General features: G+C 43.2%; 1 protein-coding gene across 1 annotated transcript in view; it reads right to left on the bottom strand.

Annotated features, from left to right (window-relative positions):
• GLI2 (GLI family zinc finger 2) overlaps positions 1-19,694 on the bottom strand; it is a 191,346-nt gene extending 171,652 nt beyond the window's left edge. Inside the window, exon 1 of the mRNA XM_083430377.1 lies at positions 19,045-19,694. The gene's annotated coding sequence lies outside the window, so the exon portion shown is untranslated. The remainder of the gene's footprint in view (positions 1-19,044) is intronic.
• Positions 19,695-24,923: the final 5,229 nt, after the last annotated feature.

Genomic DNA, 24,923 nt, shown 5'->3' on the forward strand with positions numbered 1-24,923 from the left:
AGTGGGCAGTTCTCACCAGCTTATGTAGAGCCAGTGTAAGGAAGCCAGCGATGTAGTCCCACTGCACAATGCCGATTATTTTAAGTCTCAACAGTGCATAATATTGATAGCAATACATTAGCCTTTGGCAGGAAATCTGCTCTGAAGTGTCAACAGCAAGAGCGCTTAGGTCTGTCTGTGTCTCTGCAGACTTTTGATGGGGAAAATAATCCTGGATTCTAACCAAAGTCCCTAAAGTCAAATAATATTTTAAAGTGGATTCCTGATAAGACATGTGCTATCTTGCTTTGAGCAAGCGCAAAGAAAAGAAAAATCCTGTTTCTGAGTGCAAATGGATCCAGATTTTTTGAACTTCTCTCAAATTTTAGGGTGTTGGCTTATTACTTGTCTCTTATTAATTACAGTGATGATTTCTTTATAGTTATTAATATGAAATGGCTCCAAACTAGCTGAAAGAAGATGTCTGGTCTTCAAAAAGTCATCCAGAAGCAGAATTTGGAAAGATATTTGTGTGCTTAACAAAAAAATAAATGTCTAGTAGTGTTGCAAGTTTTGTCACGCAACTAATTATCATTCTCACTAAAACATTTTGGCTTTGATTCCAAGAAAGTTAGTCACATTTAGGGCACATTGAAATTAGGAAGAGGACTACAGCTACAGATGCCTGAGGATTGTTTTCAGTCTGCATATTTAAGTGAATGAACCTGATCCACGTCTCCTAGAGCGGAACACAATTATCCCTTGATTTCTGCAGTTCTCAGCTTAAAAAAGCACTGAAAAAGCATATACAATTTGAATTTTGTGGGGAGGGCATTGCTTGCAAATGTGTACAAAGCTCATGTGAATTTTCGTGCATTTTTCAAAAGAAAAACAGAGACGCTAAAAAGGAGACAGAATGGATTCATGAAGGAACACATGTGAAGTTGACGCAGACTGAAAACTTAAAACAGGTAGAGAGGGATGGGAAAGAACCTCTGCTGGAAATTCTGGAGAGCTTCTTACTAGTCAAAGTTGACAATACCGGGCTAGATGGATCAATGGTCTGATACTGTATAAGGCAGTTTCATATATCCAACTAAATAGGGTTTAAGTTGATCATTACTAACCTGCCCCATAGATACTGATAAGGCTGAAGCACAACCAACTTTTCATGCACTCCTAGTCATTCCCGAGTACTGATTTGCCCTAAGAAAAATTCCGATTATTAATGCCCAAATGTGTAAAGTGGACCAAGAGAGCCATGAAACCCCCAGGTGCAGGTTTCGATCCACACACAGTTCATTACATTACTTACCTGCTTATTAAGCAACTGCTTAATAGCCATATAAAAATAAAAAGAACAGCACATAATGTAAGCTCATAACCTGACCTGGAATATGTCCAACACCTGGCCTGTCATAAATCTCTAGCTGCTTTTTCCATCATGTAAAAATAATAATTAAAAAGAAAAGTCCTGCTACATGTTAGCTTTAATTAAGTGATCTGAACAAATATTACCGGGACGGTCCTTAAAATAGTTCATGAGTTGTAAAACCACAATTTAAACAATTGCTCGCTGTGCGAAAGCAGTTGCACCAGACTGACATTGCTAAGGAATGAGATCATGTACTACGGATGCCCAGCAGGTTCAGCTTGGACATCCAACAGAGTGAAATTCCACCAAGAGTGCTCAGCCTTGGGGTCTACTGCATCTCCCACCATTTTTTTCACAGAACATTGGTAGATTTCCCCTCCTTTCTCCCACCTCTTGCCACATATCACAATCTTTTTGCGCTCTTGTTGTTTTCCCAAGAACATATGACATTTGCCCTTTGTGCCCAAACTACATATTGTGGGGGAGGGGGACTTGGCCCCCACAGGCCTATAATTATTTACTAACATGAAGCAGGCACTGCTGCCCACTGTCTGATGCCCAACACTAGTAAGGTGTGATAGACCAAAGTTCTTAGCCAGTGGTCTCTAAGCTACAGCAATATTAGTGAAAGCTAAGCCAAAACTACTCAGTTTTCAGGAACGTCATTGGGAATACTAAAAAGCATTTTAATTGCATGGGTATTTTTTTAACACCCCTCTCCTTTAGCTTATTAATTTACTTGGCCTCATTCTGACTTGCCCCCACTTACCAACAGTGACATCATCAATGTAAAGAAACCTGATTGGTTACATAACTGTGTGATGTCATCTTATGTACTGCATGACCTCCTCTCGGTAGAATCACTCATGTGACTAACTCACAAGGAAGCCCCAGTTGAACAGAAGGGGGGAGTAATGGAAGAAAACTGGATTGAGAAAAATTAAGTTTTTGTTCCCCTCAGGGGAATTTCCAGTTTATGCCCTAAAATGAGAATATTCAGCATGGGTTTAATGCTGGCACAAAAATATACAGCTTTTGCCTTGTTGTACAAGTTAGGCAGAAGCATTTTGCAACCATATTGCTTCGGGATAAATTTTGGGTCTGGAGATATTCAAGGATTTCTGAGTATTTAGGGTCTTTTTTCATTATTTCACAACAGATGGAGTAACAGGGGTGGGTAGTTAAAGAAGTATCTCAAGACACAACCTGCGCCTTTTATGAACACCTCAGATCCTGTTACTGCAAGCCTAGACAAGCCTGTTCAGAAGTAATCCCCATTGAGTGCAATGGGCAGAGCAATCCTCTACTTGCCTACTCAGAAGGAAGCTCCACTGGGTGCAAAGGGCCCTTACTCCCAGGTCAGTGTGTAGAGAATTCCAGCCTTAAGGGCTACAATATAGTCATTCCAACTGCAACATTCACATGGAACTTAGAAAACAATAGTACAGCAGATCTAAAGCCAAACTGGAACAAATTATATCCCATAAGAGAAAATTATAATATGTATTTAGTTCTCTGGGAGTTCTTGATCTTAAATCACAATATGGGCTCCCACATGAATCTGACGCCATTCTGATTAATAGCAGAAGAGGCTCCGTCCTGCTCAAGGCAGATTGAAAACCCAACAGAGAGTTTTCATCTTTACCTGAGCAATTGATGGGATATCATACAATCAGGCTACCAGTCCCTTGCACGTAGGCTGCTTTGCCACTGCAGCTCAGGAGTGGGTTGTTAAAAATCATCAATGCTTTCACTGAAGCTAATCTGTTGGATTAGCAGGGGAAGGGATTATGCAGCTGGAATGGGAAGGGAAGGGGGAGGGTTAAAAATAACACATGTTCCGCTTTCAAATCATACCAAAACATGTGGTGCTTGTCTCCCAAGTCTGGCGCTAAGGAGCCTGTGGTCTGGCAAAAGTTCGGATTTCTGGTTTTGATTTGAGAAATCATCACAAACGCTGGAGCCGAAAAGCTTCAAATAACATTTGAAGGGAAGGGCTATAAAATCCAAGTTTATGTACCATATATGATATTAGTCATTGTTCTCATTTGAGTTTATGCTCCAGTTCCTTTTTTCACATAATTAAAATGAAACGGGCTCTTTAAAACGAGAAGAAAAGAAGACACAGGGACTATGTTAGATCTTGTCGTAAGAAGCCTTTTGGCACCACAGCCATTGAAACGCAGAGCTTAATTCTCTACTTGAGAAGGTGATTAAAGAAAGACTCTTGGATCCCTCTCTAGTCTGCAAGTACCAACATGGAGACCTGCCTGCCTGGTATCTCCAAAGGCATGTTGATCTGATGGCTTTATCAAAAAGCATCTGTCACTAGCAGATGTCATCAGAACTTGAGGAAGTGGTGAGGGGAGGGGGAAAGAGCACTGCTCAGGTGGCTTTGATATACGCAGAGTGCCCAGCATGATAAAGTTACAAAAGGTATAATGGGACAGTTTAATGGTACCCTATTTTCCGACATGCACATTTAAAACCTCAGTTGTCCCATTTGGTTCTCCCAGGTATGCAAGTTCATTCGTTGTGTGCTTGCACAGATCCAAGAGTCTCGCCCACATGACAGTTTCCCACTCACATGACCCCACCAGGCCTCTCCCTAGTTCCAGTTCCAATCAACACTTCCTCACTCTGCATTAGAGACCACTCTCAAATTATCCTGGAGTTCTGGGAATAGCTTGTTGTCTAGCTGGAAAGGGCATCTCTGAACAAAAACCTCATTTTCTACAAAACTCCAGTTTATCCAAATCAGAAGTCAATACTGTGTCAAGTTGTGGATGTGTCAGAGGCAACTGACGTTGACCGACATACTATATACATAATCCACAACGGCCTTTGCCATCCTGGAGGAATGTTCTACAAGGGCATTCTGAGAAATGGGCGGGGCGTTCTGAGAAATGCCGAGGAGTTAATCAAAAACACAACCTGAACATGTGCTGCTTCTGCCACATGAGTCCTTAACAATAGGCTGCAGGACTGAGGATCTTCGGCTGATTTGAAGGCTGGCAGGTTCATCTGAAAAGACAATGCTGTACGGGCAGGTCTAAAGAAGTTAGTGAGGACTGGGGAGCTCTTGGTGGTGTGAGAAACCAAGAGGCATAATGTAGGCAGTAAGCAAATGAAGGGAAGCTGGGTGAAGACGTTCTGATTTAACAACACTTAACAACACTCTGATTTAACAACGCTTCCGCTATGAGCACTTTTCAAGTCCGAGGCTTTTCGAATGAGGTTTTTATTTACCCATTAATAAACATGTAATTCAATACAGAATACTGTGAATTTTGACAGAAGATAAAAAACCTCATGTAGTCAAAAAGAGGAGGGGGGGCTAAATTTAGGGTCTGTTATGGGGCACATCTGAGAAATGTACATAGATATGCTTAAAATTTCTGATTTCATCTAATGAGATTTTTTTTTTAAGGATTTAGATGTGGAAATGGTGTCAGAACATCCTCATGGGGGCTTTCCATCCTGCTGAACAAGTTCATTCCCATGATTGTGTTGATGAAGACAGTATCCCTGTGGAGGCACAGGTGCCCGTTCTCACGAATGGCACCTCTAAATTTACCTGTGGTTGCAAGACCAGCGGTTGCCCCTGAAGTAACTTGTATTTTAAGTCACTAAGTCTTAACAGGGTCTGAAAATCAATTATCTCTTATTAGCGTTTATATGCCCTCCGCAACTGTGCTCAGACCTTGAGCTGTTTCAATCACACATATAGATAGCATCTTGAAAGAAGTGTAGATTCTTCTTACAAATGGCGTCAATGCAAATGCTGGACAAAAGAAGAAGAAGAAGAAGAAGAAGAAGAAGAAGAAGAAGAAGAAGAAGAGGAGTTTGGACTTGATATCCCGCCTTTCACTCCCCTTAAGGAGTCTCAAAGCAGCTAACAATCTCCTTTCCCTTCCTCCCCCACAACAAACACTCTGTGAGGTGAGTGGGGCTGAGAGACTTCAGAGAAGTGTGACTGGCCCAAGGTCACCCAGCAGCTGCATGTGGAGGAATCGAACCCGGTTCACCAGATTACGAGTCCACTGCTCTTAACCACTACACCACACTGGCTCACAGTGCACAGAGCACAGGCATCAGATCAGAAGAGAGAAGCTCACAAATGCACTAAAAATATGGTTTATTCAGTTTCCATGCTTCTCTTTAAAATAAAATCAGTTTCCCGCTGAGTATATAGAAATCTAGGGTTCCGGTGGCCCTTATGACAAGTGTATGGTGGGATGGTATTTTACTGCACCTGAGAACTTCTCTCATTGCTCTTTGGATGGTGCCAGTCTAAGCTCAGCAGTGATCCCACATGCTTCCCAGATGCCTCCAACTCGGCAGTTGTTTGAATTCTTTCGAGTGATTACTTGGATGCATTTGTAATGATGCACGTAAGACCTACCTGGGCATATTGACTCTAGAAAGTATTATCAGTTGATAATGAATTAAGTTCCCCAGGATTCCTCTGAGACCCTCAATTACTTGTAAGTGCAGGAAATTGTGCATTCATTCCTTAGATCATGAGCCCTTTAGGAAACATTTGGTGCCCAGAATAAACATAATGCTAAAGCAGAACTCAATGGAGGACAAAGAATGCGATAACATGACACCCCTAATTTGTCATGCAGTTAGCCGGTGAGAAGATGGGGATGCCATACGCTGCAGTTTTGCAACCTAAAAGTGCCAACTTGTGTCTTTGATGCAAATATGCTTAGGAGAGAGTAATCGCCAGGAGGAAATAGATGGCGAAGCAGCACAGGGTGCCCACCACATCCCTGTGTGATGGTATCACGCAACTGATATAAAAAGGAACAAAGAAGGTGTGACATTGAGCATAAGCTGGCCAATAAAAGCAGCGGCCCCTGCAGCAATGCACTTTGTTTGAACTTCTCCACCAGGGGTTGAGCGCTCCTCCAGCCCATACACAGCAAGAGTTACACAACCGTTCTTAAGGATGGGTGGTTTTAGTACACCCAGAAGGTATAGGAAACACAGCTTTTAATTTAGCAAGTAATGACACGCAGCGGAAGAAAATAAGGCACTACATCTACTCTAGGGTAGTCACCTCGGAGGTGAAGGGCAAAACAAGTTGCAATAGAAATCCCCGATGTCCTTGGGGTGTGTGAGGGAGAGGGAGAGAGCGGGGAGAACATGAAGTTTGTCTGCTACAACGGGATGTCCAAAAGAGGGTTCATAAAGCAGGACAGTTTGCAGTGAAGTGTGTCCATAAAGAACAAGGAAGTGTTTGGATTAGACGGCACCGGATAAGCAATATTTTGCTGTATTTAAGAACTGCCAGTTTTCCTATACTCTCCCTTTCACACACAAATAGCCAGTTTCCAGCGGTGCAACTCCCTCCCCCTCACAGGTTTGGCATGTTCTTTTGCTTATTGTTTGATTAAATCTATTGTATAACTTTTAAGGCTATTTAGTGATCACCCATCCTGACTTATTACAGTATCCTGCTCTACAAGTATCCCCCCAACATCCAATTTGCATGTGCCTGTTCCAGGTCCAGACAAGCTTCCAGCATCTGGGTGATAGGTATGATTCATAATCACATGCGCCCAATGTTGATGTGTTAACAGCAGACAAAATGCACGGGGATCCATTTCTGTTCAAATCGCCTGGAACAAATGCTGCATTCAAAAGCACATGGTAAGATGTGTTGTTAGACAACCCTCAGTCATTTTCCTTGGGCTTCTATTGGTCAAGTTGCTGACTGATTTGGACCCTTGTCCTGAATTTTACAAACTGTTCACTTTATTTGTATTCTTAACTTTATTGCAAGTTTTAGAAACTGTCACAGACTTAATACTAGATGGACAGGGAAAACCAGACTTAAAACCTTGAGCCTGAGGCCACTGAAATATCAAGACCAGAATATATTGTCACAAGCCCAAACACGACCAATGTATCAAGCCAAGGTGCCTTGTGTCTGTATATCTGGAGAAGGAAAATGACAGACTGAAAGACTGTCAATCATTGGATTTGCAAGACCTCAATTTTTTGAAAGCAAAGCTAAAAATTTATTCTCATCTTCAGCAATTTGAGGTGTATTTATGTGTCAGGTGTCACTCTCCACTGTCCTTAACCTTGAGTAAGAACAGGTGGGGGTATGATCAGTTGGAAAATCTGCAATAATATAGACATTCTTATAGCTCTTGCAGATTTTTCAAAGCATTCTGAATATATGGCAGTTCCATGGATTGTCTTAGGCTAGCCTTCATGGTGAGTAAAGAAGAATAAAAAATCTGCTGTTTATCTAAGTGACCTACAAGAAAAGCTTCAAATGATATACAAGAGATGCCTCTTCATAATGTTACCTAAAATAATCACGGGTGCCATTTTTCTCTCTCTCAAACCCACACACAGTATTTGAATATTCTCTTTGAAATGCCTTGGTAGGCAAAGCATGTTACAACCATGATTCACAACCATCAATATGTGCTTACACACCAAACACAAACAAATCTCACATTTGAAAAAGTAATTATGTACCTGTGTGCAAACACACACACGCATAGGCACACAAGCATACAACCTATAAACCTTCAAAACAAAATGAATGAGCCTAAATATTGGAACTTGTTATTAAGTAAATCATGGTACCTGTAAAGCTTCCATTTGCATAACATTAATTCACGATGGCATGTAAAACAAATTCATCACACCCGGCTATATAATGGCTTGATTTATGCTGGAAAGCGGGTGAAATATCAAGAGGACAAAATTAAATTGACAAGATGTACATGCTCCTTGAAGCCAATGTTGTTGTTGTTTTTTACAAAAAGAACCCAACAAACCATCAAAACAACTAAATTATGAAAAAGGAGGGTGGGCGAAAGCATCTCTATAAGTAAATCATGCAGTTGGTTCATGCACATATACAAGTCCGCCAGTTATTAATGTCAAGCGCACTGAAGACACTCAAGAAAATCATTACCATTCATAGCCACTAACGGCCATTAAATCTCAATCAATTCAACTTAACACAAGTGTACTTCAGGGGCCCTTACAGTTCCTTACAGATGCAGCTCAAAAAGTCCCGTCTGACTTATTGCATTGTCCTCCGCACACAAAAAGGGCTCGCTAAGGGTCCCCCTGAAAAGGAACCGCAGTCTTTTAAAACTGATGTTCTTTTAACAGATATGTCCTTAATCAACAGGGTTTTCTTTTTTCTCAGCTACCAAGAAAAAGAAGAGGAGGGCTGTAATAAAGCCCCGCAGATTAGTGTGTGTATGTTAATTAATGTGGTTTCTTTTCATGTAGAGTGGGGGTAAGTGGAATGGATATTTGAATGTTTTTTCATTTGTGACATCAAACTACTTTTCAGCATAAAAGCCTAATAAAAATAGTGGGGAGGGGGTTTGGTTTTTTTTTTAGTGTTATGCAATATTTGCGATCAATCTAAAGAGAGTATGGTCTGTGAGCATATGAGACCAATCATTAGGGCTATCTACATGAATGATTCCCATGCACTCAGTGAATCCAACAGAATCATGCTCACTTGCCATTGTGCCAGTGCACCACAGCCTAGCAGCTGTACACTCATCACTGAGAGGACTAATGCCAAGACTACAGGGAGGAAAGACTAGTGAATCTAATCCTGCTCCCCTTCATGCTTTAACATGGGGAGACTAACTTGCTACATCAGGGGCTCTCTGTGGCCTTTGTGTGTGTGCATGCAAGAGTATGCATAGGAAAGTGCCTTGTGGCCTTACCCTCTTTTGGTTGCGCCCATTCACCTTGCTGAAGGTGAATGATGCCCAAGAAACATGGTCATCTACCGGCAGTGTTATTTTTCTAGAAAAAGAGGTGCCAGAACTCACCATGAACGCCTTCCTTGCTCTTATAATGGCAACGGCGCCCACCTGAAAGGTTCCAGAACTGAGTTCTGGCTGAAAAAAAGCCCAGCCTACTGCTGCTTTAGCTGAACGCATGGCTGTCTCTGAACAGTCTTATTGTTTCAGCATCAAAGGTCTCTGGATGGGACTGGGAGATGGCCTCTCCACATAAACTGCCCTGAGCTTCAGAAATAAACATCAGTCAATCAAATCACTCATTACTGGTTCTGATGACTTTCATGTACAGCATTACAAAAGTACAACAAAGGTCACACTTAAGTGAGTTTTAGTCAGAGTATATCTATTTAAAGTAATAAGCGCAACTAGGTTAGGTCTATTAATTCCAGTGCATCTACTCTGAGTAAAACTTACCGTACTTGACTACCCCTACATTTTTTGTCATCAGTCTATGTGGTGAAAAAATGATCCAAATAGGTCATTAGTGAAGACTGACCGCATCTCTGAATGCCTCGAACTGCCATGCAGGAGGTACAAAGAATCATTTGCTACAGGGCCATATCTTCATTCATGTAGAAGATGAATACTGAGAGAGCAAGATCATGCCTGCTGGCACCACTTGAGAGTGTTCACCTGAACCTCTAAGGAGAGCCTACACTCACACAGCTTGCCCTTAGGCTCTGCTTGCGTTTGGGTAAAAGTTTGGCAAGTGAGGGGTGAGGCCTGTGGGCTTGATCCCACTCCTCCTTTCACAGATGAATGCAGAAAAATAAGTATTAAGGGCAGATGCAGGATGATGAAAAAGGCATTTACATTCATCCATAGAATCCAATGCCCCCATCTCCACTTTACATTTAAAGCAGTATCATACCACTTTAAAAAATTTGCTCAGAATTCTGAGTGTTGTTAAGGACCCCAGCCCCTGGTGACAAAAAGCAGCAATTCCCAGAGTTCTCCGGGAAGGAGTACTGACTAATAAAACCACTCTGAGAATTGTAGCTCTATGAGAGGAAGAGGTATCTCCTAAAAAGGCATCATTAATAGCCTAATTAATCTAGGTAAATAATGCCTTCTAGCATCTGATATGGTGATCAGTGGTCTACTCTATCTAGCCATGGCTTTGCAGGGACTGCTCATTCTCTTTTTAACTGGATTGTGGTCAGAACCTTCTGCATACAAAGCGTCTGCTCTACTCCTTGAGCTGTAGCCTCTTTTCCTTTCCACACATACAGGCAAGAGTATTTTCTTTTCATTTTCAACTTCAGCACTTGTCTAGCCCTGTAGAACATTCAGTCTCTTTTGACAGGCACCTTTTGAGGCCTCGGGGGAAGGAGGGAAATACTCAAATGCTGAACAAAGTGATTATGAAATTAACATCTTTGTTCTTTCCCCAGCATCATTTATATAGTGGTTAGGTAGTGAGGTAACTGTGAATTGATCAGGAAATTTGAGCTTCTGGTGCAGTAAACTGGGCCAGCTTCCTAGCTCCTCTTTCCCACCATGGTCCATGTTTAAAAGTTTTCTAGATGTTTGAAATTCAGGCTTGGTTCAGGTGCTCAAATAAATACATTCCCAGCAGACAACATGGCCAATGGCCAGGGATGATGGGAATTGTCCATCCACATCTGGATACTGCCATGTTGGCTATTCTGGTCTTGACATATCCTGGACCATTCACAAGACAGGTTAGTTAACCAATGTTCTCTATGGGAGGGTGTTCAATTTGCCATACAATATAAATGCAAATAACATACAAACACTCATAAAATGGTGTAGTGATTCCACCATCCTTAGTCTGATCTGTGGTGAAAGCTTTATTTGCTAGTACCAGTTCTCTTGCTATGCATTTGTTCCAGGGAAGAATCCTAGCCCCACTCATGAATAGATTGAAAGTAATTGTTACCAGTGATGTAGGTTTTACAGTTGAACCTCTGAAGCCTCTGGCTTCAAACCCTTATCTTAAGAAGTTATGATCCACAGTAATTATTCCCTTTTTAGACCAGACCAAAGGGTAACCTATTGGCCCATCATAGTAATTCCAACCGTAGCCAACCAGATGCTCCTGGGAAGCTAAGAAGTGGGGCCATTGTAAAGAGAGTTATATCCTTTGTCCGTCCCCAACATATGCTCATCAGTGAATACAGTGGTACCTTGGGTTAAGAACTTAATTTGTTCTGCAGGTCCGTTCTTAACCTGAAACTGTTCTTAACCTGAGGTACCACTTTAGGACCAAGGATGAAGAAATCTGTGGCCCTTCAAATCTTGCTCGTATCATCCGAACAGGGACCATGTTGGCAAATGTTGACAGATAGCTGCACTCACCAGCACTCACTAGCTTAGATCTGTAACAGTAGGAGTATGTGTGCTTGTATGCAAGTGGAATATATGGATTCACATTTGGGGAGTCAGCACATAAGACCAAGCACAGTAAGAAGTTAAACAAGAATTCAGAAGTTATTGTGAAACAAGCAAGATAACAGCTCCAAGAGAACTACTCTACAGTATATCCAGGTGAATGCATCTTAATGTGGTTTGTCACAAATATGCTCAGTTCCATTTCCCCGCTATTCTGGTACTCATGCAATCAAGAGAAAAGCCAGTAGGGTGGAGAAGGAGGGCTAAGAATTGCTATTGTCCAAAGCCTTTCAGATTAACCACAAGCGAATCCTAATGAGCCGAAAGTTCAACTGGTTTCCTAAAGGGAAATTGCTCCGAAAGGGTACTGGAACCAAATATATAATCGCCCTGGAAGCCCCGCTTAATTACAGGGTTTGAGTCCAACTGGGAGAAAAGAAGCTGCTTTTCAGCTACGCCACCTGAGATCATCCAGATACTGAAACTATTTGTAAAGCAACAAAAAAACATTTGCATCATAAAACACGCCAAGACAGCACAGAGGCAGGGCAGATGTGGGCCGAGCAAAGATCAGGCCACTAAAACAATTGAGGGAGCTGTAAATAAGGACTGGTAATCCGCAATCATTGCGACTTGGGTTGAAATGCCAGGCAACTAATGGGCTTCATTCTCCCCTCAAAGGAAATACTTTATCAGATGCAGTCCTGTGAGCAGGAGCAGGAGCAGTGTCTAGCATCTGACCCTCACAAAGGTATCAAAGGAGAGAGAAAGGCATTTATAATTGGGCTTTCTGTCAGGTCACACGCATTATACAAACTTTCCCCCCCAATGAACAGTTACCAGTGCAGCTGTTTCCCCCAGTTTCTACTGTATGTTCCTACAGTAACTGCACAATGAGGAGGAGAGGCAGATTTCTAGCTGAAATGTGGAGAGAGAGAGAGAGAGAGAGAGAGAGAATTCAGCCCTGGTGCTAAAAGTTCCTTTTATGTCACTGTTGTTTTTGGTTCATTAAATTTTCCACAGATTTGCAGAGAAGAAAAAAACGTGACCAATAAACCTTGACAAAAGTGAACGTGTGAAAAAGGCAAAAGAAAGGCGAAAGTGGAGGGGGGGGGGAGATAAAAGTGAGATCCCCGATCCCCCGATCTCGAAGGCAGATGACCGGAGCTGGGGAGGAGGGGGGCTTGCTGAATAATCTGAATAGCCCATCATTTCTTTGCAGCTTTTCACTTTCTTTCTCCTCCTGACTGTTGGAACTCTTCACTCAATACAATAGTAAATGCACTAAAACTGGTTTTCTTATGCTAATGAATGAATGGGATTGGGTACTCAGTTAAAACCCACTCCCCACCAATGTGTCCACCCCCCTCTTTTTTTAAACATTAACCTATTCAAGTTAACCCAAAAACGCCAGAGCCTGCTTTAAAAGCTTATCCTCCCAGATGCACAAAATTAATGTGGGTTCTCTATTTCTCCCCCTTTCTAGCAGGGAACAGGGAGAAAAGTCTCGAGCTGGGCTAAGGCTTCTTTTAAATGCCCTTTCAGACCTTGAAAGTGGGAAAGGAACAGAAATGATACATAGCAGCAAGTGTCTAGTACTCTGGCCTGTATTATTTTGCTTCACCCAGTCTTAAGAACTTAAATAGTAATGGCCAGTTTTTTAAAAAAATGCAATAAATCGAGAAGAGGAGGAGTGGGTGGAAACAAAGCTTCTAACCATCATTAGTAGACTCTGGATTCAGGTCCAGATGCCTAGTATGTACAGATCCTGGTGACCAACTAAGGTTGAAGAAAAGTCCTATCAAATTCAATGGGACCTTTTCTGAGTAGACATGCATAGGATTGTATTACCAGGCACCTCTTTTTCAGCTGCAATTTGGGCTTATTGTTTTTCAGTTCCTAGCACTTTTTCATTTAAGGAAAGCCCAACAACTGCACTAGGATTAACAGATTCAGGGACATTTTCCTGCCATTCCTTCAGGTTCCAATAAAGCTTTTAACTCTGGTATACTTCAAGTGGATTTCTGGACAAAACACAGAGTTTTTGTTAATTATCCAAACTATTATTGTTGGTTCCCCATTCATTGGGTATTCCAAATAAAGTAAAGAGATCATCTCCAGCAATTTACCCTTGAGTTCTACATATGCAGCCATATGTTCCGAGCTTTCATGATTGCCCAATATAAGATCTGTAAGTGTCCAATGGGAATTCACAAAGTGTGCAGGTATCTAACCAAAGACCATTAAATAAGATGTTTTTGCGCTGTGGCAGTGTGGGTAAAGGAAGTAATTAACTCTCAAGATTCAATTTTGGGTTGCTGCTTTTCCTTCGAAATGCTAACAAAATAAACCCCAGTTCTTTTCTATATTTACCCTGCTTTCAAGTGTATGTCAAACACTGCTCAAGTAAATTAACACACTGCAGTGCAGTCAACTTCATTCATAGAAATTCAGATAACAGAACAAGTAGCTCAAGTGCAAACAGTCCAAAGAAGTGTTAGAGAAGCTGTTTTTAGGGAATAGGAGTATTTTAAAAAAAAAATCCAAACCATTCAAAATCACCTCTTTCTCCTTTTAACCCTCTACTTCAACTTGAGTAAGATTGTTAAGTGTACTCATTCTAAGGACAGCAATGGATGGGTGTTTGCTACACAAATAAATATAGAGTTTGGTGTGATTGCTGGCTGAATTTGCTTTCTTCGCTAATCCGTACTGGAAACTCCACTGTGAACAAGGCACTTCTGAGAGCACAAAAAGCTTGAAGGATTTGTGTATCTTTCAGGATGCAGTGCAAACAACTGGCTTACAGTAGGCCACCAGGAGTTGAGGGAGCAAGGGGTAGCAATGTCCATGCACTTTTCTACAAAACTCTTATGTGCTTGGGAAAGAGATTGTCCGTGTAAAAGATGCAGCTTGGAATGCGTGAAGGGTGATTCTAAGAAGCTATCAAACCCCCAAATAATCTAACATTAGGATGCCTTGGAACAGCCTTTTTCCTAACATCCTGATCCTAAATAGCAATCAGGCACTGGTAACAATGTGGCAATGCAGTATGCCGCATTTATTTTAAAATAAAGTACTGTAAAAGCACAACATTATTTTCTTTATGAGTGATTTCCTTTGATTGCAGCTGTATACACTCTTTATTGGGAGCAACACCCCTCATAGTAGGATGTCTGAGTAAAGAAGTATAGGATTGGGCTGTAAGGCTGCAGTCCTATCCATGACTTCTTGGGACTAAGTCACATTGAATTCAGATTACTTACTTTCAAACAGACGTGCATAGATTGGGCTGCACATCTCAGGTTTTAAAAGACAGGACTGAACCCGCTGTGCAGCTCCATCTCCGCTGCCGTCACCTTTACCTTTCCTTCCAGTGGCTTAAAACCTACTTCTTTATTTTGGCTCTACTTTTCAGAATAAATGTCTTCTTCCCTTTACCTGTGCCATGTTTGATTATAAGTCAGCGGACAGATCTCTCCTTTGAGTTCACCCACATACGGCACCCAACCCATCGTCAGGTGCTTATTAAACAAGTAACTAAATAATTTTAAGAAATCTGAATTAAGGGGGGAATTACTGTCAAGTATCTCAAATATTTCATTCCAATTTATATTGACAGAACGGTATATTCTATACCGTTTGTTGCTATTCAAATTTTGTTTAGCATAAACAAAAGGCAATTGATTTCTGCAACCATTTATGATAGCATTTCAAACTTTGTCACATTAAAGCCAGATATAAATTCTAGCCTGGTTTCTGTAATTACTGTTTTTCATTTATTATTTTAAACATTTACACCCCACCCTTTCTAAAATGGCTCCAGTTGGCTCAAATAAGGATGCTTCTCAAGACTCTTCCCACATAAAACAGGCTAAGAATTTGACACCAGTTGCTTAGCATATGCCCGCGCAGCTTTTCATAATAAGATGGGAAATATCCTCCAAGTGGCCTCTAGATTTAAATCAGAATGATCACTTTTAAATCAGCACCATCGGATTTCAATAAGTGTTATGTCCCAGCCTTCAGTGCACATACCATATACACAAATGTCCAGCTGCAACCATTTTTTATCCATATGAATCTGCCCAAACCTACAAACCTTTTGACGCATGAAGAAATAAAGACATTAAAAGGAAGTTGGAGAGAGTCCCCGGGATATGTTTTCCTATGCAGTGCAGTGGTTACATTTCTGGGCACTTCAAAGTTATGCGCTTAAGGCAACAACAGGATTCAGCATCAAGCGAATCTTCCCCCACACCTTGCTTTAAAGATTATCTCTTTTACAAACACACCCCAGAGGACTGAAAAGTTCACCAAAGAGAAACAGTTCAGTATAAGTTGATTTTCTGTCTTTTCAAAATTGTGGGTGGGTTGTCAAATTGGAAACTTGCCTTATTTTTTAATTGCCCCACAAAAAGTTCCACTGTGGGTAATTTGTTAGATTATATATAGCCAGATGTGAAGTTATACTCAATCTGCCATTTATGTTGAGGGCAAGTCAAAGTTTGACAGGTGTCAAAGTTTCCTGGCACTCTGAACAAAATATAAATAACTCCCGGCAAATATCAAGATATATATAGATATATTAATACAAAACCCCAACAACTACTGCTTGAGCAATATGCAACAATCAACATGCATTTTACAATGCTGTAAATGATGTACTATATATCTAAAAGATTTCCTTTTGCGGGTCAAAGTAGGCAGCACAATTTGTTTTCCTTGCAGCAAAAGGTACGTAAATTTGTTTTTAAGCCCTCTCCCCCATAAGGTTCTCTCTTAAATCTAAGGTAGCTAGAACAAACAGATCAAATCAGTAAGTCTTTGCAAGAAATCAGTCTTTTCCACGTCTGTATATTTTGGATTTCGCCGTTTATTTACTCTACTCTTTTGGCACTGGGTCCATGGGACATGCCAATACAATATTTGTTTAAATGCTATTTTATGCAGCATGCGAGTGCAACGTTTACTTTCAAATTCTTGGACATCCCCAGAGACCTCTATTGCATAAAAAGGAGAGAAAGTTTTACAACTGCTCTTTTTATCTGTAACAGTCAATAATACATAAACTTCAAAATGCTTCAGCTGTGGAAAGGGTACCCCAATATGTGCAGGTTTTGAAAAACGACATAAAATAAGAGAGATCATAACAGACTATGTGCATTGTCAATTTTTTTTAAAAAAAGAGTAAGGAACCAATGTATTACTTTATGCATTTGCATTTTACTTTTATTTAATTTATTGGCACAATCCAGCCAAAGCTCTCATCGGATACAACTTCATTTACTTCTGAGTAAAAATGCATAGGATTGTGCTGCTAAGCTGCAGTTCCACACACACATTTCTCTGGAAGTAAAACTAACTGAACACAGCGGGACTTAACTTTCAAGTAAACATGTATTGGGTTGCACAACACCTCTCATTACAAGGCAAATGCCCTATGCATTTAGAGTGTTTCTCTTTGTGGGGATCTTGGCCATAGGGATCTCCCTCTCATACAGCCACACACAAAGCTAGAATCCCCCTACAACTGAAGACTTATCTTGCCAGTCTCTACACCCCTTAAGAGCGGTGTTTTGATGGGCCAGTGCAACATTATTTTTGTGGCACTTGCAATAAAAGGTGACCAACAGTCTTTTAAAAGTTGTCTTGTGCTCTTGGTGAGTTACATTGAGGAATATCCTAACAACTTTACACTCTCATGGACCATAAGCAGCAAGAACATTGCAGATCCTCAGCACCTATCTGGTTGAGTGCTACGGCTCCAAAGGGTCCCTGTATTCCACCCCCACCCCAGGGATAGCCTATGTGAAACTTCTGCATTTTTTCCACCCTTTCCAAAGTTGTTATTGGCTATATTCTTTATCATGCTGCCTGAAAACCTCTACATTGACTCCCCGTGCAACTTGGATGGAAAGTGTTCCACAGGCCAAACAACACATCTTTAATGCCAGAATCTGAACACACACAAGCATAATAGTTTGAAAATCAGGTAACTATTTTAGGCAAAGGTGCACCTGGAAAATCTCAACAAATGACAGCAATTTAGTATGTGTGGAGGGTTTCTTTGGGGAGGGGGCAACAAGAAAAACAAGAAGAAACGATTCCCTCCCTCCTTCCACAATTGTCTTCAAGCCGTTGAGTTCTTGGAGGGGGGGGGTAAGCACCCCTTCAGCTCTCCAAATCCTTAATAGGATTGGCGCCCAGCTCACTCCATGCCGCTCCCCATCACACAGGGATCAAGTTGCAGGGTGGATTTTTGAAATTCCTTCGCAAATATACTTGCCGAAAGATTGCTTTGGGAAAGTGGGGGGGGGGGGGGGTTGGATAAGTGGCCAGAGGGAGACAATTGCGAGCAGTTAAGTCAAACCCAGGAGCCTCTCCATCTCTCCCTGTAAAAGATTTTAGGGAATGGCGCGCACACCAAAATTTAAGTTGCAAATAAGTGATCACTCACTCCCCGTTATAATCGCAGGCTCACAGCCCCCGCCAGGTTACCGTCTTGTTTCTGGAAAATGCCTATACACGCATCCCTGCGGGATTGGTACACACACACACACACACACACACACACACAGAGAGAGAGAGAGAGAGAGAGAGAGAGAGAGAGAGAGAGAGAGAGAGAGAGAGAGAGATGCACGTAGGATATCTGGCTTATGCGTAAGACACCGCTATGAAATATCCGCGCCACGCTTTGCAGTCCAAAAGGTGTGCAGCGGGGAAAAGCAACCAACACCGCCCGTCACATGTCCGCCAAACTCCTGGAAAGTTGGGGCGCGTGGGTGGGAGCTGCAGGGAGTGGAGCAGCGCAAGGAAAGCCGCTTCTTGTGGAAGGAACTGACTCCCACCCAGGCACCCCCGCGCCCGTCTTCCGCGGAGATGGGAGATTTCAAATCAACAGATACACACAGGTTGCGGGGGGGGGGGGGGAGGCGGAGGAAGGCGAGGAAGAGAGAAAGCAGCACGGATCTCCCCAGAAGGAGCGGCAGCCTCCCTAGTATTGGGGCAGCCCCCACCTTCCCCACCACCCACGCACCCCCGTGGGGGAGGAATTCTCCCAACATTCCAAGCCGAACGTTGGTCAATCTCTCATCTGCTGCTGCTGCTCCTCCCCTCCTGCCTAGTTGTAGCAGGAAAGTCAAGGCACCGCCACAGTTCCTGAAAATGCATCTCTCTCTCTCTCTCTCTCTCTCTCTCTCACACACACACACACAGACAGACACACACGAGAGAGAGAGACGACACACGTGCGCAGGTTCCCTGCTTCGGATCAATCAATCCACAGCAGCACCGACCCGCCTGCTACCAACTTTTGCCGTCACACCCACCAAGGGGGGGGGGGGCGCGGCGGCGGGAAAGAGCGCGCGGACCCCCCTCGTCTGCTCCAACACGCAAACAAACACACTTTAACGGGGGGGGGGAGGCAATCGACACTTGAAGGACAGTCACCTCTCTTTACAATCCCAAAGCATTCCAAAATGTGGGGGTGGGGAGGGGGAGGGAAACGGAGGGAAGCAACTTTACCCAAAGAGAAGTTTGTTTGCTTTTTCAAAGGGCCAGCGGCTGCTCCGGCTCCAGGAGAGGGCTGCGAATCCAGCGCCCCATCGTCCACTTCAGGGCTTGGGGGGAGGGAGGGTTGTTGCCGCTTGCAGTCCTTTTGTGCGTCGTTTTCTACCCCTTCTTGAAAAGCGGGAGTTGCTGTTGATGGTGGTGCTGCTGCTGCTGCCGCTACCAAAAATCCCGGCTGGAGCGCAAGCTTCCCCTTTCTCCTCCTTCTCGAAGACTCATTGAGGATCGTCCGGGAAAGGGAGAGAGGGAGAGTTCAAAAAAGTGCTGGGCGCTTCTTCGGCTGCCGCCGCGTTTCTGCCCTCCTGCCATCCATCATCCCAACGTAGGACATCCCCGGACGCGCACGCTCGGGGAGAAATTAAGGAACGCAGCAGGGGGAGGAGAGCGCGCGAGAGCGGAGGGTTCTTGCTTTTCCCCCACCACCACCACTACCGCCGCCGCCGCCAGTGGAGGAAAGTTAAAAAAGAAAGAGGAGGTGGAGGGGGGAAAGAAACTTTTCCTCTCTCTCTCCCACACTTCGAAATCCAGTTGGGGTTTGTTAACTCAAGTCAGATGATCTCCGGAGTCCAAATCCATTGACTGATCTGTTTTCATTCTAATCCACGCCTGCGCCTCCTGTTTCTCCCCGCCCTTCGTCAATTGCACCATGAGCTGTTCCAGATAGGCTGGGATCTTTCTCTCCCCTTCCGCTTTTACTTTTTCCTTTTCCACATAACCGAAGTTGGAAGCGGGACGCAGCTAGTGAGGTTGGATTGGAAGGAGCAGAGAGGTGATCACAGCTGGGCAGGTTGATCTCTCCTAAGGGATGCAGGTGATGAGTGTTAAGCACACACAGCTGGAGACTTCGTTTGCACACAACCCATAAACAGGCACACCTTTTAGCTCCTGTGTCAGGAAGGGTCCTACCCAAGTAGGTATTAGCTCTGGCTACTTGGGAGCCCACCATGGGGTAACATGTGAAGGGGAACAGACTGACCAAGTGGTGCATGCCTGTAGTGGCATAGTGGCTGCTGAAATGAATTCTGTGCAGGGCAGGCCCTGCCGTTAGGCACAGTGGGGCAGCTGGCTCAGTCAGAGCCAGAATGCTGGTGTGGGATGGGGGGGGTCGTCTGTTTGCCACTGTTTCTCAACACTACCGTCACCTGCCCAGCCATTCCTTCTGACTCCCATGTACTCCCTTCTGCCGGATGGCAATTCCATGTGTGCCACATTGCTTACCCTGCACCTGCAATTATGGTGGAGGATGCTGTCCCGCCTCCATTTCTGAAGTGAGAGGAGAACATCAGATGAAAGGAAGCCCAGCTGGATCAGGCCAATGGCCCATCTACTTCAGCATCCTGACCTTACAGATGGCCTATGGGGAGCCCAGCAATTGGTATTCAGAATGATACTGCCTCTGGCACCTGAAGGAGGACATAGCTATCATGGCTACTAGCCATTTATAGGCTTATCCTCTATGCTTTTGTCTAAAACCCTTTTAAAGTCATCCGATGTGGTGGCCAGCCTGTCTTGGGCAGCGGCAGCAGGGGGAATTCCATACTTTAACTTTACACCTTTTGCCTGTCCAGACTCTTCCAACATTCGGTTTCAGCTAATGGCGCCAGGTTCAAGTGTTATGAGACAGGGAGAAAAACTCTACCCACTTTCTCCAAACTGAATAGTCTTGTACACCATTTAGGAGAAAGAGAGTAAAGCAGTACACCTCTGCTTTACTCTCCTTCTCCTAAAAAGCCCACACATTTTGTATCATTTCCTCATAGCAGAGTTGCTCTAGCCCATATCATTTTTTGTACTCCTTTTCTGAAGCTTCCCCCGCTTTACAATTCAAGAGTCAAATACCAATCCATTCAGTTTCTATACAAGGAATGAAGGGTGTGTGTGTGTTATCTTGACCTTTGGTAGTAAAATGTCTGTGTTGCTGGAACACCACGCGGAATGTGTGAATTGGCCTTCCATGAGGAGTGGCTGATCCCGTTATTCCATACTCTCATCAAAGCAGAATTTCCCAGTCATGAGCCAGTGGTGTTGGCATGGGTAATTAACATGCAATCCGGGGATGGGGAACCTCAGGTTTGCAGCCAAATGTGTCCCTTCTGGTGCCTCTGTCTCTCCTCATCCCCAGGCCACACCCTGAACAGTCCTTCCTTAAGTGCTTTTGCCTGGCTTGACCTGTGATAAATGCATTTTTCTTGCTAGCTGGAGGATGTGTGTGTGGTGGGTGTATATAAACCCAGTGCTTTTTTGGGGGGGACACACGCAGGGGTACACATACCCCTAAACATTTTGTGTATCTACGTTTGGCCTCATTGAGGGGCAGCATTTCAATGAGTAGGGAAATTAGAGTACCCCTAGAGAAGACTCCCTGGAAAAGACCCTGATGTTGGGAAAGATGGAGGGCACAAGGAGAAGGGGACGACAGAGGACGAGAAGGTTGGACAGTGTTCTCGAAGCTACCAGCATGAGTTTGACCAAACTGCGGGAGGCAGTGGAAGACAGGAGGGCCTGGCGTGCTCTGGTCCATGGGGTCACGAAGAGTTGGAGACAACTAAACGACTAAACAACAACAACAACACCACACACACACACATATATATCACTGTATAAACCTTTGACTTGTGTAGATGGAAGGTGTCCTAGTGTACTAAAGTAAGTCAGAAAGACTCATCCTCCCACTTTTTGCCTCAGCCCCACTCACATTTTGCTTCTGGTCCACTATCTACTGGCATGTGCTCCCACCCCAAGGTTGCCCAGGGGCTGATGTGGCCTGTGGACTGAAAAAGATGCCTCATCCCCCTGATGCAATCCAAGGCCAGTCCATATGGAAAGCTCACCCCAAAGATTCTCAAAGATGTGCAGCGCCCAAACCATATCAAACTGATTCATGGAGATTTCTGCCACTAGTGGGAAATGGTGAGCAACTGAGGAGCCAGATTAACACTTTCAGGTGGTGACCAATAAAGTGGTCTTTGATTTGAATGCACAGACACATCACAGCCCAGTGGAGATGGTCCATCAATGTCACTGGTGGAAGCATGGCTATTCTGGCACATGCTGCAGTTGTGCAAAGCTTTAACCAGTTTGTTGTGTACCTGTGCAGCTTCACTTATGTGAAGATAGTGCAGCTTCACCTACGTGAAGATAGTGAGATGAGTCAGATGATAGAGCAAATTTGTTTTCCAACAGCGGAACAGACTGCCTCAGAAAGGGGTGGATTGTCCTTCATTAGATTTTGTACAGAGGCTGGAGGGCTTCCTATCAGGGATACTGAGACAACAAATGTCTTGTGCAGGTAGGCGGTTAGACCAGAAGATCCTTGTGGTCCCCTCCAGCTCTATGATTTTATTATTCTAATTCAATGTGAGCTCAACATGGGCTAAACTAATTATCCTACATCAAGTAGCGCAATGGGTAGGTGTGTCTGGCTGTTAACCAGAAGGTTGGTGGTTTTAGCCCACCTAGGGTCAGATGTGGGCAGGATTCCTGCCTTGCAGGGGGCAGACTAAATGACCCCCGGGATCCCTTCCAACTCCACAATTCTATGATTCTATAGAGGCTGCAGATGGCGACGATTTGCTGTGCCATTTCTGCTGCAGCTTCACTGTGTGGAATTTCTTTATGATGCACTGTCACAGCATAGCATGGGAAACCCAAGCCATATTTCATACTGCGGATGGAAAGCACACATAAAAAGGCCACTTTTCTAGAGTTAACCCGCTTTTCCAAGCTACCATACTTACTGAACTGAAGTGGCCATAGGGAATGACTCTTAAATTACTTTGAAGACAGAAGTATGTGAGGCAGAAGCAGATCAAAGAAGATGGATCAAATCAACTCACTATCTTCTATCTGATCTCAGGCACTTAGAGCCTGGTTATCGTGTGGAGGCGAAAAGATGCCATACATGTTCAAAGTTCCCTTCAGTGGACTTCATTCATTTTTGCAGTGGTGCTGACCACTGAAGGCATTTGTACTGAGCCTGATTAGGTATGTAAAATGAGTTTACCTATGATCACCTGGGACCAGTTTTAGATAACACGCTCCCCCAAAGGCTGCACACATGGAAGTCTCCCACTGGATTTTGTTGTTGTTGTTGAAAATATACATTGCCATGCAACTATTAAAATCAAGCTTCATTAAATTGTCAGGCTGACCTGGCTTCAATCTAGGGATTATTTAAAAGTTTCAAAGTTGTTGTGATGGTTGCTTTTCTATTGCAAGAATCCTAGGCCATAGTTTAGTGCCATGGGAATGAGGCTGGGCAAGCCTTGAGCTGCCATGTTCCCCCTCCCTCTAGTCTAATGCTGCTGCAAAGAGCATTAGACCTGAAGCATTTGCAGATAAAGTTTTGAGGACTAGAGACAAGCAGGCATCAGAGAAAGAGTGTCAGAACTGAAAAAGAAGCGAGCAACAGATCTTGCCATTTCAATCAACCATTCATCACTCACTCTTTTTTTTTTAGAAGAAAAAAAATTATTGATAGGAGGAAAATGATTTTATTGACAGATAAATCCACCTCCCTTCAGATTTTAAATTTCTCACTTTTAACTTCTATCTTATTTCTTGTAAACTGGATCAAACTGTTTTAAACCTAAGAGCTGTGCCTTCTGAGTTGGATGTGAACTATTGAATTAGAAATGTTAGTGTTGAGATCAAAGATGAAGGTACTGATTCCCATGCAGGTAACACATTATTGTTACTGTTATTTTCAAAATCTGCAATTTATAATAGGATTTTATATCATGTTGTGTTTTCCTAAACAGTGAGAAAGCTTGGGGTTGTTTTACAGTATCAGTGCCTAGTGTGAGATCAATTGATATTTATGGTATTGTTGTTTTTTGTTTATTTACAGCTGTACAGGTTGAGCAAGTAAGAAGCATGAGCATATGCTGGGTGAGATCCCATGGACAGTAATACTAAAAGGAAAGGGAGTTCATGATGGCTGGGAGTTTGTTAAGAGGGAGATAGTAAAAGCACAACTTCAGGCAATACCAATGAGACGGAAACATGGAAGGTGCCTTAAGAAGCCAGGGTGGCTATCTAAAGAACTTTTAACTGAGTTAAGATTAAAAAAGGATGTGTACAAAAAATGGAAAAGGGGGGAAACCACCAAAGAGGAATTCAAACAAATAGCCAGCACGTGTAGACACAAAGTCAGAAAAGCTAAAGCACAGAATGAACTCAGGCTTGCTAGAGAGGTTAAAAGCAACAAAAAAGGCTTCTATGGGTATGTTCGTAGCAAAAGGAAGAACAAAGAAACAGTGGGGTCACTCAGAGGAGAAGATGGTGAAATGCAAACAGGGGACACAGAAAGGGCTGAACTCCTCAATGCCTTCTTTGCCTCAGTCTTCTCCGATAAAGAAAACAATGCCCGACCTGAAGAATTTGGAGGAAATGATTCAGCAGAGGAAACACAGCCCAGAATAACTAAGGAGATAGTACAAGAATACTTGGCTAGTTTAGATGTATTCAAGTCTCCAGGGCCAGATGAACTGCATCCAAGAGTATTAAAAGAACTGGCAGATGTGATCTCAGAACCACTGGCAGTCATCTTTGAGAATTCCTGGAGAACAGGCGAAGTCCCGGCAGACTGGAGGAGGGCAAATGTTGTCCCTATTTTCAAAAAGGGGAAAAAAGAGGACCCAAATAATTACCGCCCAGTCAGTCTAACATCAATACCAGGGAAGATTCTGGAGCAGATCATTAAGCAAACAATCTGTGAGCACCTAGAAAGGAATGCTGTGATCACCAATAGTCAGCATGGATTTCTGAAAAATAAGTCATGTCAGACTAACCTGATCTCATTTTTTGACAGAATTACAAGCCTGGTAGATGAA

The sequence above is a fragment of the Podarcis tiliguerta genome (assembly GCF_965153285.1).
Source record: "Podarcis tiliguerta genome assembly, chromosome: 1".
Taxonomy (NCBI): domain Eukaryota; kingdom Metazoa; phylum Chordata; class Lepidosauria; order Squamata; family Lacertidae; genus Podarcis; species Podarcis tiliguerta.